Raw genomic sequence first — 13,000 nt, 5'->3', positions numbered from 1 at the left:
GCTCCTTTATCTGGGCTACTAAGTCCCCGAGAATAGCCTGGAAGAAGTTGAGAAGGGGACTTAAACTTGGTGGGTTGGCACTCCCAGATTTACTTCTTTATTGCTACGCCTTTCAGTTTAAAAATTTTAGACTCTTAGTTAATAAGCTGGATTCCACCTCACATGGCAGACTCTTTCAGGCCATGTTATCAGACCTTCCACATAGTTCAGATTTTTTTCTTTTTAAGTTTGGAGATCAGAAGTTTTTTAAAAAAATTTGTTTGAAGCTTTTACGGACAGCCCTAGATAATTGGCAATCGATAAGAAGAATTTTAAATATCCCTTATTACCATTCTCAAGCTCCAATTTGGGATTCCCCCGGTACTCCAGAATGCCTAATGGATCAACTTGCTCTCCCGTTGAGAAAAGCTGGCCTCATGAAATGGGGGGACCTGTGCAATGGCTCGACACTATTAAGTTGGGAAACCCTATCAAGCTTAACAGAAGGTACTATCACGAGATTCAAATTTTACCAGCTGTCTGCGTGGTGGGGAAGTCAAAATTGGAACACAGAAGTGGAGAGTTCTCTTCTTGAATTAATAAGTAGGGAGAAGGGATGGAAGGGGGAGGTAGCTGTGTGGTATAGAACACTGGTGGGAAGCAAAGATAATTTAGAGGGTGAAATAACCAAGTTATGGGACACCTCTTCAGTACAGATTCCAGGTGTTATATCAAAAGTCTGGATAGACTCTTTCACACTTTCTCAGAAAATTATAAAACCATCCAACTTGAGAAGAAACCACTTGTTCACTGCATATAGGGCCTATTGGACTCCGGCGAAGCTTTAAAAAATCGCAACAGAAGAATACTAATGTCCAAGATGTAGGTTTCCAGCAGCAGATGATGGTCATATGTTTGTTGGATGCCCTGAAATAGTTAGCTATTGGAGACAGGTGTGTGGCTTTCTAGAGGAAGTACTCTTATTACCAATCGTATGTACTCCTAGACTAGTCTTTTTTGGTTTCCCTTCTGATTATGATATAAATAGTTGCATATCACAGTTTATCTTCTATGTGGTTGTTATTGCCAGGAGGGAGATCTGTAAAGAATGGAAATCTGAACACCCTCCCAAATGTGCTGATTGTCTTAGAAATATTATGGCGGTGAGCAAACTGGATTTGTTGTGTGGAGGGGTAAATTCTGTTAAACTTTGGTCTGCCTTAAAAGCATGGTGTGACAAATAACAATAAAGTCCAATGATTATGCCAGAGGTTAAGTGGTCCCGTCCTCCCTATGTGGCAAGTAACATCGTGAGAGGGAGTAGGACTGGAAACGACATACCTCTGGGCAATCTCCATCGGCTATCCACAAACTCAAGGGCAGGAAAGGTTGCTTTGTGTCAGTGGTCTGGAGTACGCCCATTTAGAGCTAATATCTACTGGTGGCATATATGAGGACAATATGTTTTTCTCTTATCAAATCGTAGAAAAAAAGATTCATGCTTATGGACAACTTCAGTACCTGGGTATATATATTGAGCAACAAACAAACTAATGTTGTGGGGTAAAATCAAGAGTCCCCAAGATGTAACCAATCTATTTCTTCTCACTAACTCATCAATTCACTATCTGGACTGGTTTTTCTTGTGAAATGTCAATGTCTCAAAAACAAGAGTAAAAACCTAAGTTTTGGATGTCCCATATCTTGATTACCCTGCTTACAAAATTACAATGAAACCACAGAAGATTAAAATCAAATGAAAAGTCCATGCCAACCTAAAATAGGCCACAAAAAGGGCATTGCCAGCTAGATTCCATGCAGTGCTCACCATCTCTGCTTGACTCACTTCATGATAAAATATACACAATGCTTGATGTTATGGTTCCAATAGAACCCACAAAATGAAAAACATGTCAGAAGGCCTACAGCAGATGCTTCAACCAGAACTTGGTCAACATGCAATGCAAATCATTACTGAAAACTAGAACAATGGTGGAGATAAAGTAAAGAAGCAAATGCTAAATAGAAATGGGGATTCCACTTATGGAATACTGTAAATCAGTACAGATTGTAAAGTGAGTTCACTGGTTCATCAACTAGGCCTCACACTGCTGTAGGGAACCATTAAAATATTTCTGGAAGTTAAACAGTTGAAGGTGAGTAGAGGATGTGACCATACTGCTGGAGCGGTTGACCTTGAAACTCGGGAACTGGGTTTGAGTCTTGGCAGGGGCGCTCAACATCCTGTGATTCTGGGCAAATCACATGGGGCCTCATTATGAGGTCAGTCGTAAAGTCTCCGGGTGGCATTCAGATTTTCTAAACCTGTGTCGGAACCCAAGTTTCCAACCGACTCGGAAACATTTCCGTGTGACCCATTACTATAGAAGGTAACCATTCGGTCTTTCTGACTCAATTCTGACCGGCATTCGGAGACTCCAAGTCGGTCAGAACTGAATCATACAGCTCTCGATTATGGAAAGGGCTGGTACAAGTTGAAGCCTGAAGATAAGAGGACTTTTTTGAGCAGGACACTCACATGATTTTGTTACAAGAAGAGTAAGAAAAAGAATAGAATTCCATGTTTGAGACTGACTGTGCTGTAGATGTGCCTAACAAGCAGTGGTTCTACATATGAACTTTGGGAGGTCTGTGTAGTACATAAGGGGTACTTAGCGTCCGCTGTTTTCTTGGAGACAAGACGTTCCATAATGCTATATTTTGCCCTGAAGAAGTCCCATGTGAAAAAGGATGAAACGCATGGGCTGCTCCCATCATGGATTTGTCTGTCTGTTTTATCATAAATCGTGATTATTAAAGAATAAAGATGACGAAAAACAATCCAATTGTGAATGCAACATTTGTGCTATATGACTAGTGAAAGTCTTTTGCTTTCTTTTTGACCTCAACAGGTGTAGTGTACAGATTTTGTAAATCATAAGAGTTTCAATTTTAGACTCTTCTAAAAAGAATCGTAATGTGCTCTTCAAAATTGTAAAATACTATGCAACGGAGTGCAAGAGCAACTCAAATCTTAAGTTATATTTATCAAGCCACGCAAGGTCAAGTTTTGTGTCTTGATAAATCTAGAGTGACGTAATGTAGTGCAAATTGCTGTGTGGGGTTACTCTGCCCCAGGGAGACATTTAATTAGTGGAGAATGGGTGTTCCCACCCATTCATTCATGATTTTGGCGCATTCCGAGATTTTGCTACCTCAAGTGAAATCACACCCGACCACTGTGCATTGTTGCAGGAATTAGTTTTCCAATTTTATTTTTCAAACAAAGTTTAACTCATCTGATTCACTGTTCCAAAAACAGTATTCATAAACTTAATTCAATTACTACCTCAATCATATTTTAAACATATTTTTTACAATAATTGCATGTTCAATGTCAGATTGAGCATGGGCGGTTATCAAACAGCAGTTGATTTTACAAAGCAAAACATTTTTCAAACATAAGCAATTTGTCTGGATTTCTTGAATGCCCAATGCATTTCGAGCCAGGAATGCTCTTCTTCAGGGGCCTGAAATCTAAAAAGAAAAACCTTTTTGTGATCTATTATCAAACATACAAGGGCCACATAGTTTCCTACCAACAATCCCATGGTTATGCCACAATATTAAGCACCTTAACTGTGTGTGATAATCGTGAAAATGAAAACGTGGTAATAGAACTTGACAAGTGACCTTCACCTAGTGTTGGGTGCACCCGAATGCAACTCAATACTCCACTTTAAATGGAGCTTACCCTCCTTCCTGCTCCGGAAACAACTTACTCCAACCTCTGAAAAATACATTGAAATGTTTCAATCTTCCGTTCTCGAAGTTTCCTACACACACTGGTATTTCCGAGCAGTTCAAGAGGACTTACCCGAATCTGATATGCCTCTGTCTGCTTCTACTGCCACTTCTCTCGTCCCTCCGCTGATAAACAAAAGCACAAAAAACGAACGGTATTACCTAAAGGTGAAATGCCCAGCAAGCGATTAACCAACTATTTTACCACAGTTAATAAGAGAACATACCTCCAAATAACACTCCAAACAGTCCTCAAAAAGATTCACAATCGCTTAACAAACGACTCCGTCTCGGTCGTAACAAAATCCACCATTTTTACATCTTCCCGGTGAAACTATCAACCAATCAGAATTGAGCGGACCCTTGCCGCGTCACTGTAGAAACTAGAACGTTAACCTTCCTGTGTTCCTTTACTTCCTACTGAAGCCTCTATGGGGAATTCAACCTTGTCACATGCTTGGCTGCATATACCAATCGTAAGTCTTCCGCTCTCATCCATGATGCGGCTTCGACTGAAACACGATCCCCAGACACTAAAAATAAACAACAGACTAACGTGATAACGCTGAACCGCTAAGCGGAAAAACAGACTGAACGAACCCCGACGGTTCCCTCTGCTTATTCAATCTTGTGCCACTAAAAAACTAAAAATTTAAAAACATGCAGTGTAAAAATGAAAAGCTAATTCAAGTGAGGTCTGTGGACTCAATAAGGAGCATTCCCAGATTTACGATTACTAGTAGACCTGGGAATGCGTCAAAATGCTAAGCCTCTCCAGGTGTGACATGTTACTTCCTCTTTCTATGTGTGCTGCATTCAGAGGATTGCATCAGAGGATTGTTTTTGTGTCAGTACCTGCACAAAAACAATCCTGCTTACAACGCAGACACTCTTGAACCATGGTGCAAGGGTGTCTGCATTGGTGATAGGCAGCACATTGCTGCCAGCACTAAGAAAAAAAACCAGGAATGGCTATATTATGTTACATATGGCACATTCCTGACCTTTCCCTATCATACAGCTATTTTTCATAAATATGTCCCTTAGTGTACAGTATTATTTACAATTATTTTATGTGTTTATTTTGAAATTTAAATAAGGTTATATATTTTTGTTGATTCTATAAATGTTTGCTAATTTTCACTTAATATTTAAAAATAAATGCATTTCAAAAGGGTTTATTCGTTGATGTATATATAATGTAGATAGATTACAAAAATGTACATATCATTATATTTAGATGTATATACACATATATATAAATACATATATATATATATATATATATATATATATATATATATATATATATATATATATATATATATATGATTACACATATTTACTTTACATTATAATATTGTTGACTAATTCTTTTAAATAAATGACTTTAAAGTCTATATTTATGAAAAAACGATATTCCTATCTGTTCCTGGTCGATATCATTTCTGCAATATTTTTCAGACAATATTTTGGCTCTTACCGTTATGAGCATAGGGACACGATATTACAGAAAAAATATTTGGGTTTCTGGATATTTATGCCTTTGACAATCTGTCACACAATCTGATAAATTCAAAAAAGTAACTATGAGGAGGTACTGAATGCAATCCTAACACAATGCTGCCGTCTAGTAAGTAGGTTGGCCTCAATGTTATGTTATGTTATGTTAATAAGGATTTATTAAGTGCACTAGCACCGATTGGTTTTCTGGCGCTATCGAGAGACAGAAGACGTGACCAAGGTTTTTACATGTGCGGGGTTTTTGATATGCTTGTTTGTAAAGCCAGGTCTCAATTGCCTGCTGCGTTGCACTATTGTAAGCTGGAAGGAGTTTTGCCTCAGATCTGCATGTGAGAATGGTTTAAGACGTTTTAAAGCTACTGTTAGATTTATTCTGAGCTCGTGTGTGAATGAATACAGCCTAATCTTCCTCAGCATCATAAATACTGAGGCAGCAGTGATGTGCACTAGTTCAATTGAGACTCCTGGTCATAGAAGAGTTCAGATATGCTCTGTTCCTTGAAAAGTCATTCCTGTTCCTTTTTAAAGCACTTTTGCAATTCATTTGTTATCTCCTGTTATTCAAAGATAATGGTTTTGTCTTTTGCTTTGCCATTTGGGTAGATTAATTCTCTAAAAATAAATTGTGACTTGGTGAATTTCATAATTTACATGAAATGAATGATATACATAATTAGGTATTTATTTTAACTTGGTTACATTTGTTCTCAATTTGGCCTATTCAGTTTCTAATTTCCTTACTCCCTTGTGTTCATTTAGATCAGATTGCAAACATCTGCATAAAGATAATGAGACAGGACACATAATTATACCGATATTTCAGTTACTGCATTGTACAAAATAATAGGCTGTTGAGATCTGTAGGATCTAAATGTGTTCTTTTTGAACAGTAAGGTCATTTTCAGGGTCAAGGTTTCCCTCTAGGATCTAAATCCCTTTCTCGTTAATGAGAACGAGTCGGTGAGGTTCAATGACGACAGACTGTTTTTGAAGATTTAATTAAAGCAAACCCAAACTTGACACAATTTGGCCAGCAACTCCATTCAACTGTAACAAACTCATGCGTGATTCATAAAAACACTTATAAATTATGACATGCAGAGAGGACGCCTACATAATGGCATAATTGTCACCCCTTTGGCTAATTTATGAACATGTCTGATTTGGGAGTAGGTAATATATACGTTAATTAAATGATCAATAGGGAGTACAATTATAGTTTGCAGTTTGTTTAGTTAAGTGAGCAGATCTTCCATAATAACAGCTGTCCCTCTATACAGCGTGTTAGTCCTAAACCTTTAATACCATGTCATCTACAACATTTTTTTGATTACCAAATCTTGCAGCTGATTACCCCAACCTTCATCGAAGGTATGCTAGAGATGCATTTCTAGTCATGTTTTCCAATGTATCTGACATTAGTTTTTTTTAAGGAACAAGAGATTTGTGCTTGTTTAAGGTCATTTTAAATGGATTCTTGTTGGAGTGCGACATTAATGTTTTGTTATATCCAGGCCATGTGTATCAATGTGGTCTTTTAATGTGATGAATTAGTAAGTCTTGGCTTGGATGTTTGAGTCTGCCATTGTATTAGTTATTTTGTGCACTTGCTCAAGACTCATTATTGCAAATACTGAAAATACTGTTTGTATGCTTGGAGGTTTGATTGCTATGTCACATGCGATATCTGGGTTGTCTAAGATCTCAGGTAAGGGCTTTTGGGACTTATTCTCAATCACATCTCCAGATAGTGACATTATTGGTTAGAGATGGCAGGGGTATTTTAACACCTCTTATTTCGAGACATTGGTTGAAGCAGACTGCTACAGGAATTAGGGGGCACTACATGCCCTAATGTCTAAAGAAAAATATGGAAAGGGCTGGTAAAAGTTGAAGCCTGAAGATAAGAGGACCTTTTTGAGCAGGGCATTTACATGCTTTCGTTACAAGAAGAGTAAGAAAAAGAATGGAATTCTGTGTTTTAGATGACTGTGCTGTAGATGTGCTTAACAACAAGCAATGGTTCTACATAAGAAATGTGTAAGGTCTTTGTAGTACATGCGTCCGCTGTATGCTTGGAGAGAAGAGGTTCCATAATACTACAAATTGCCCTGAAGAAGTCCTATGTGAAAAGGGACGAAACGCGTAGGCTGTTTCCATCATGGATTTGTCTTTTTGTTTTATCATGAATCTTGATTAGTTACATAATAAAGAAGATGAAAAACAATCCAATTGTGAATGCAACATTTGTGCTATATGAATAGTGAACGTCTTTTTGACCTCAACAGGTGTAGTGTACAGATTTTGTAAAGAGTTTCAATTTTAGACTCTTCTAAAAAGAATCGTAATGGTTCCTCAAAATAGAGTTTTTTCGTTTGCCCCAAAGGAGTGAGCACATTCAAGAACATTGGGGACAAATATTGTGCAGGCGAATTTTAGGCCTCAACCGGATCTTTGTTATGCTACCCCGTTGCATGTTAAAATTATATAGATTTGTATGAGCATATTAATTAAACTGATGTAATAAATATTATAAATAAATATAATTTTTGGGGCAAAAACAATATAAACATTGTACAAAACAAAATGTAAAACAAAATGCATATGCCATTAAACAACAATAGTACAAATAATATATTTGCTCTCTAGCCAACATAAGGGAAACTGTTGAAGCTTGAAGGGGTTGTATTTACTATTCCTACTCCAATTTACACAACAGAAGGGAAGGTGTTGGACTTCAAAAGGGTTAAATCTACTCTTACCACTCCAGTCTGAGCAACAGTAGGGAAAGCGTTCGACTTTGGAGCAGTTACATTTAATATTCCCACTACAGTCTAAACAACAGTAGTGAAAGATTTGGACTTCTGAGGGGTTAGATATAATATTCCCACTCCAATGTATTTAACAGTTGAGAAAGTTTTATACTTTGGATAGGTTAGATTTACTATGCCTTCCCAGTCCAATCAAGCCAAAACTAGGGAACGTGTTGTACTTGGGAGGGGCTATATTTCCGATTCCCACTCAACTCTAAGCAACAATCAGGAAAGGGCTTGATTTCGTGCCCACTCCAGTTTAAACAATATATGGAAAGTGTTGGACATCGGAGGTGGTAGATTTACTATTCCTACCCCAGTTTCAGCAACAGTAGGGAAAGTGTTGGAGTTTGAAGGGGTTAGATTCACTACTCCCACTTCAATCAATGCAAAAGTAGGGGAAGTGGTTGACTTAGGAGGGGTTAAATGTACTGTTCCCAATCCAGCCTAAGCAACAGTAGAGAAAGTGCTGGACTTTCTAACGGGTACAAAACATGGACAATACCGAAACACTATGTGATCAAGGCTTTTGGTAACCAAAACGTGTCATGGCAGACTGGTGTTGGGCAAAATACATTTTTGAACACCAAAGAAACGGGTCTCGCCTCCTCCTCACTGTTTGGCTGCACGCTGATTCAACAGGACGACACATACTGCATATATATGTATATATATATACATATATATATATGGCGAAATGCGTTGTGAATTAAACAACACTGACATCACTCGATTTGCTGGTTTCTTCACTTTCCTGAGAGCACGCTGACCTTTGCTGGATTGTTTGGAATAATTTGCCGGTTTACTCCGCCGGCGTGTGTGCCATTCTTCAAGGGTCCGAGTGGTCCAGAAGGAGTGTTGAGTATATATATATATATATATATATATATATATATATATATATATATATATATATATATATAATATAAACTTAAAGATATAAAATAAACCATAAATAGGCAATAAAATTAATTTTTAAATATTTCAAATAAAATATTTTGTAAATTAAACAAATAAAATAGAAAGGGAGTTACAATTTTTTTTGCAAATAATAATATGAAAACATGTACAGTCACTTTAATATAAATATGAATTAAAATAAATAAATTAAATATTAAATAATTATGAATGAAATATATTAAAAATTTGATTTTTAATAACTTCCCACCATATTCCCCTAAATAATGAACCACAACCCAATAGTAAAATATATATTTGTAACAGAATTATGGAAATTAAAGAGCTACATTATAATTTACAGATGAAACTTTAAATAAAATAACAATTAAATAATAAAAAAACGAATTCAACTAGTAATTGATGAAGTATTTCATTTCTGATAAAAAATAATTAACATAAACATTACATTAATTGTAATTTAATAGAATTCCAACTCTGTTACCCTTCAAAACCAACAACCCACTAATAAAATATCATTTACTAACATAACTTTATAAATGAACTAATTAAACTTAAAAAAATAAAATAAAATTATACATGCAATAACAAATACATATTTAATTAACAAGTAAAGTATCAAAATTAAATTCATTGTAATTTACTTAATTTCCTATCCATTACCGTACAAACCCACAACCCACTGCTACATTATAAATTATTAATTCAATTAAAAAAAACACATTTAAAATTACAAACTATATTTAAAAAATAATGAAAATACTAGGAAATAAATGCAATATATTATACATATTATATTAATAAAAGCAATATTCATTACAACTAAATTAAAGCAAACAATACCAAATACAACAATATTTTTAAAACAATACTATGTACCAAAAATCAACCCAATGTTCTTTTTTTATTAAACTTAGTTTATTGCTTTTCACAACCAGAAACATGCCTGCTCATCACAAATATCAAACAGCATTGTGTCACAATGCCCCAAAAAAATAGATAAACATTGCAAGAATGAGACTATCACATAATATAGGAGGGTCATTACGAAAGCGATGGCACCACATAGTGCCTGGCACAAGGTGCATGGAGGTGTAGGAAGTGCCCTTCAGCACTGCAGCTCATGCTGTGGCCCTTTTCCTGGGTCACAGCATAAGTGGCAATGTTAAAGTGCATTTTGCGTCTGCCAATCCTGCGGTCACATTGTAATAGGGCTGTCAGACTGCCCGCATGTCTGTCAGCGGTCTCCTGACCATCGCAACTGCAGTCCTCAGTCTGACCGGGGTCCATTGTAATGAGTCCCATAATACCATAGTATTCAAATCTTCACAAAGTACATTCAAAGGAATAACAATAGGTGTGTGCACCGATAACTCCTGGCCCCCTCCCTCCCATCAACACCAACTCAGTCACCAAGAAAGTCTAGACTCCATTAAGTAAATGGCATATGATGTAAAGAAGTGGAGTATGTCCTACCTGAGAAAATCCCAAACTGCCAGTACCATTTGAGAACATCAGATAGGAAAGGAACGTGGAAAGCGGTCATCGTCTCATGCAAAGGCAAAAGAGACCCATCAAATATCAACCAGCATCTCCTACTGCCATTTTAAACTGCTCTAACAGTGTGTCCCTGATCATTGCTATAGGTAATTTGCTTAGTCCCCTGTATTTCTCCCTATGCAATGCCAAGCTCTTGCTTTGCCTCAACAGCACACCTCCTCATGCCAGCCCAACACAGAAGGCAGAATGGGAGACTTCCAAGAACGTATTATTTGCTATTTAGCAAGAAGAAGTACTAGGTTGACAAAACACGCTTCTGTCAAGGAGTCTTTTGACCGCAGATATAGCTTCAGTATGCAGTGTTCCACAGTATCCCAGTGGGTATGTTCCACTAGTGCTCTAAGCGAGTCTTGTACTCCCTCCCAGTAGGATGATAAAGTGTGGCATGCCCACAGCTTATGCAGGAGATCAGCTTCCTCAGTATGGCAGTGTGGGCAAGAGGATGCAGCTTTGGGAAGCGTGTCGGTGTTTTGGATGGCATCAAGTAGTCCCAGTGCAATTGTGTAAACTGAATTAATTTGAATCATGTGTTGTGAGGTAAAATGGTAGGATATTTCAAAAGGAACTGCTATTCATTATCGTGAAGCAGGCAGTCCAGGTCTACCTTCCATTTGACCCATAAGGGGGACAGCACCAAGTGGTGATGGGAGCGCCTTTATAGAGCCATTGAACCAAGTGTCTGCCCGTATCATATCTTAACGTGCCTGCACAAGTGTGTATGTGTTTGGTTCCCCTCCAGTTGGAGACCAGCTCTGGCATATATATTGTATGATTGTGGCATGTGTAAGCAGCAGTGCGGCCAGAAGATCATGAGATTGTATAAAGTCCTGGTGTGGGAGCAACATACTGTTCTCAAAGCGGTGGTTTAACACAACATTTCCAGTCATAAGAACACCTGATGAAGTGGGAAGGCCTCACAAAGGAATAGACAGAGTGTACGGAGTTATAGTGCATGTGAGATGGAGTTCAGTTCTCTGATATGCAAGAGCTTTTTTGAGAAGCAACAATAAGTTGAGAGAATGTCAGTCACTCCTGGGCAATAACAAAGCATGAAGGCTCCCGCCGTGCAGTTTAGCAGATGTATAACCTATCTTGAAGAAGTAACCCCGATAAGAGAGCCATTGGAATTAGGCAGCAAGACAGTAAGAACAAAAGTCGGGGCACAAGCCCTCCCTTCTCTATGGGCAGCTGTAATTTAAGGAGACCAATGCCCGAGGCCCATATGAGGTCAATCAAGAGAGAATCCAATGACTTAAATATAGGCCATGGGATAATGATTTGAAGATTCACAAAATATTATAACAATTTAGTAAGCCTCACCGTTTTGGCAATGGCCAATCGGACTCTCACCAACAGATGCTGGGTCACCCATAATTTCACCTAGGTTCTCATCGTTGAGATAGCTTTAGGCAAGTTCCCCTCTGGCAGGCCCATGTGGGATTGATAGACCTGAATGCCCAGATAACGGAACGTGTGTAGAGCCACTGGCATATCATGTGTGCCCAGGGAGATCCCCCCAAGAAGGTACTCCTGTGGGGAACAAATCTGCAGTGGTCTATTTAGTATGGTAGTATGTGGAGTAATCCCTGGGTGAGCTCCTTGCTCAGAATCTTGTAATCCTAGGTTAAAAGGGATAGTGGTCTGTTAGAGGTGAGGTCCTCTGGGGCCCGGCCGGGGTTCAGCAGGGATGTGACAAGGGTTTGACTAGTCATAAAAGGTAAAGATCCTGCCTCTAGAGATGGCCCCATAAAGCCCCCATAAAGCATCTCCAACCTAGGGACCAGGCATGTAGCAAACAAGGAATATTATTAAATAGGCAAACCGTCTATACCTGGTGTCTTGTTACACACAATCACCTTAATTGCAGTACGCAGTTTTGCTTGTGTAATAGGAGCCGTTAACACCACATGCTCTTCCTTCAACATCTCCGGGGGTCTCAAATCACCTAGAAACCTATCTCTTGATGCCGGGTATGGTGTGTAATTAGCCCAATGCAGGTTCACATACCATGCATAAGAGGTGTCATTAATGTCCATTTGTGTAGTGTGCCCTTGTGACTGAAGTAATAGATAGGTTTGGTGTTTTGGGACAATTGTAGCTGGATCATGCAAGTAAGTAGTGTACCGGCCCTATCACCTTCAAAGTGTAACTTGTTTGTGTAGGTTCTGTAATCTAGCAATTGCCCTAGGGTTCCCACATGGTGTATCCTAATGTCTTGTAGGGCTGTAAAGTGTGTATGGTCATGTACTGCCTCCTGTTAGAGGACTTTCATTTGTATCTCTATGTGGTGTAGCTTGTTAAAATAGACTGCCTAGCTCCAGCTGCATTGGCTATAGACACCACCCGGGTCACAACCTTAAAGGCTTCTAATTTACTAGTGGTGTGGAAGCTGTGCCCCCATT

This window comes from Lissotriton vulgaris, chromosome 3_1 (genome assembly GCF_964263255.1).
Source record: "Lissotriton vulgaris chromosome 3_1, aLisVul1.2, whole genome shotgun sequence".
Classification (NCBI taxonomy): Eukaryota; Metazoa; Chordata; class Amphibia; order Caudata; family Salamandridae; genus Lissotriton; species Lissotriton vulgaris.
Note: the sequence above shows the minus strand (reverse complement) of the source record.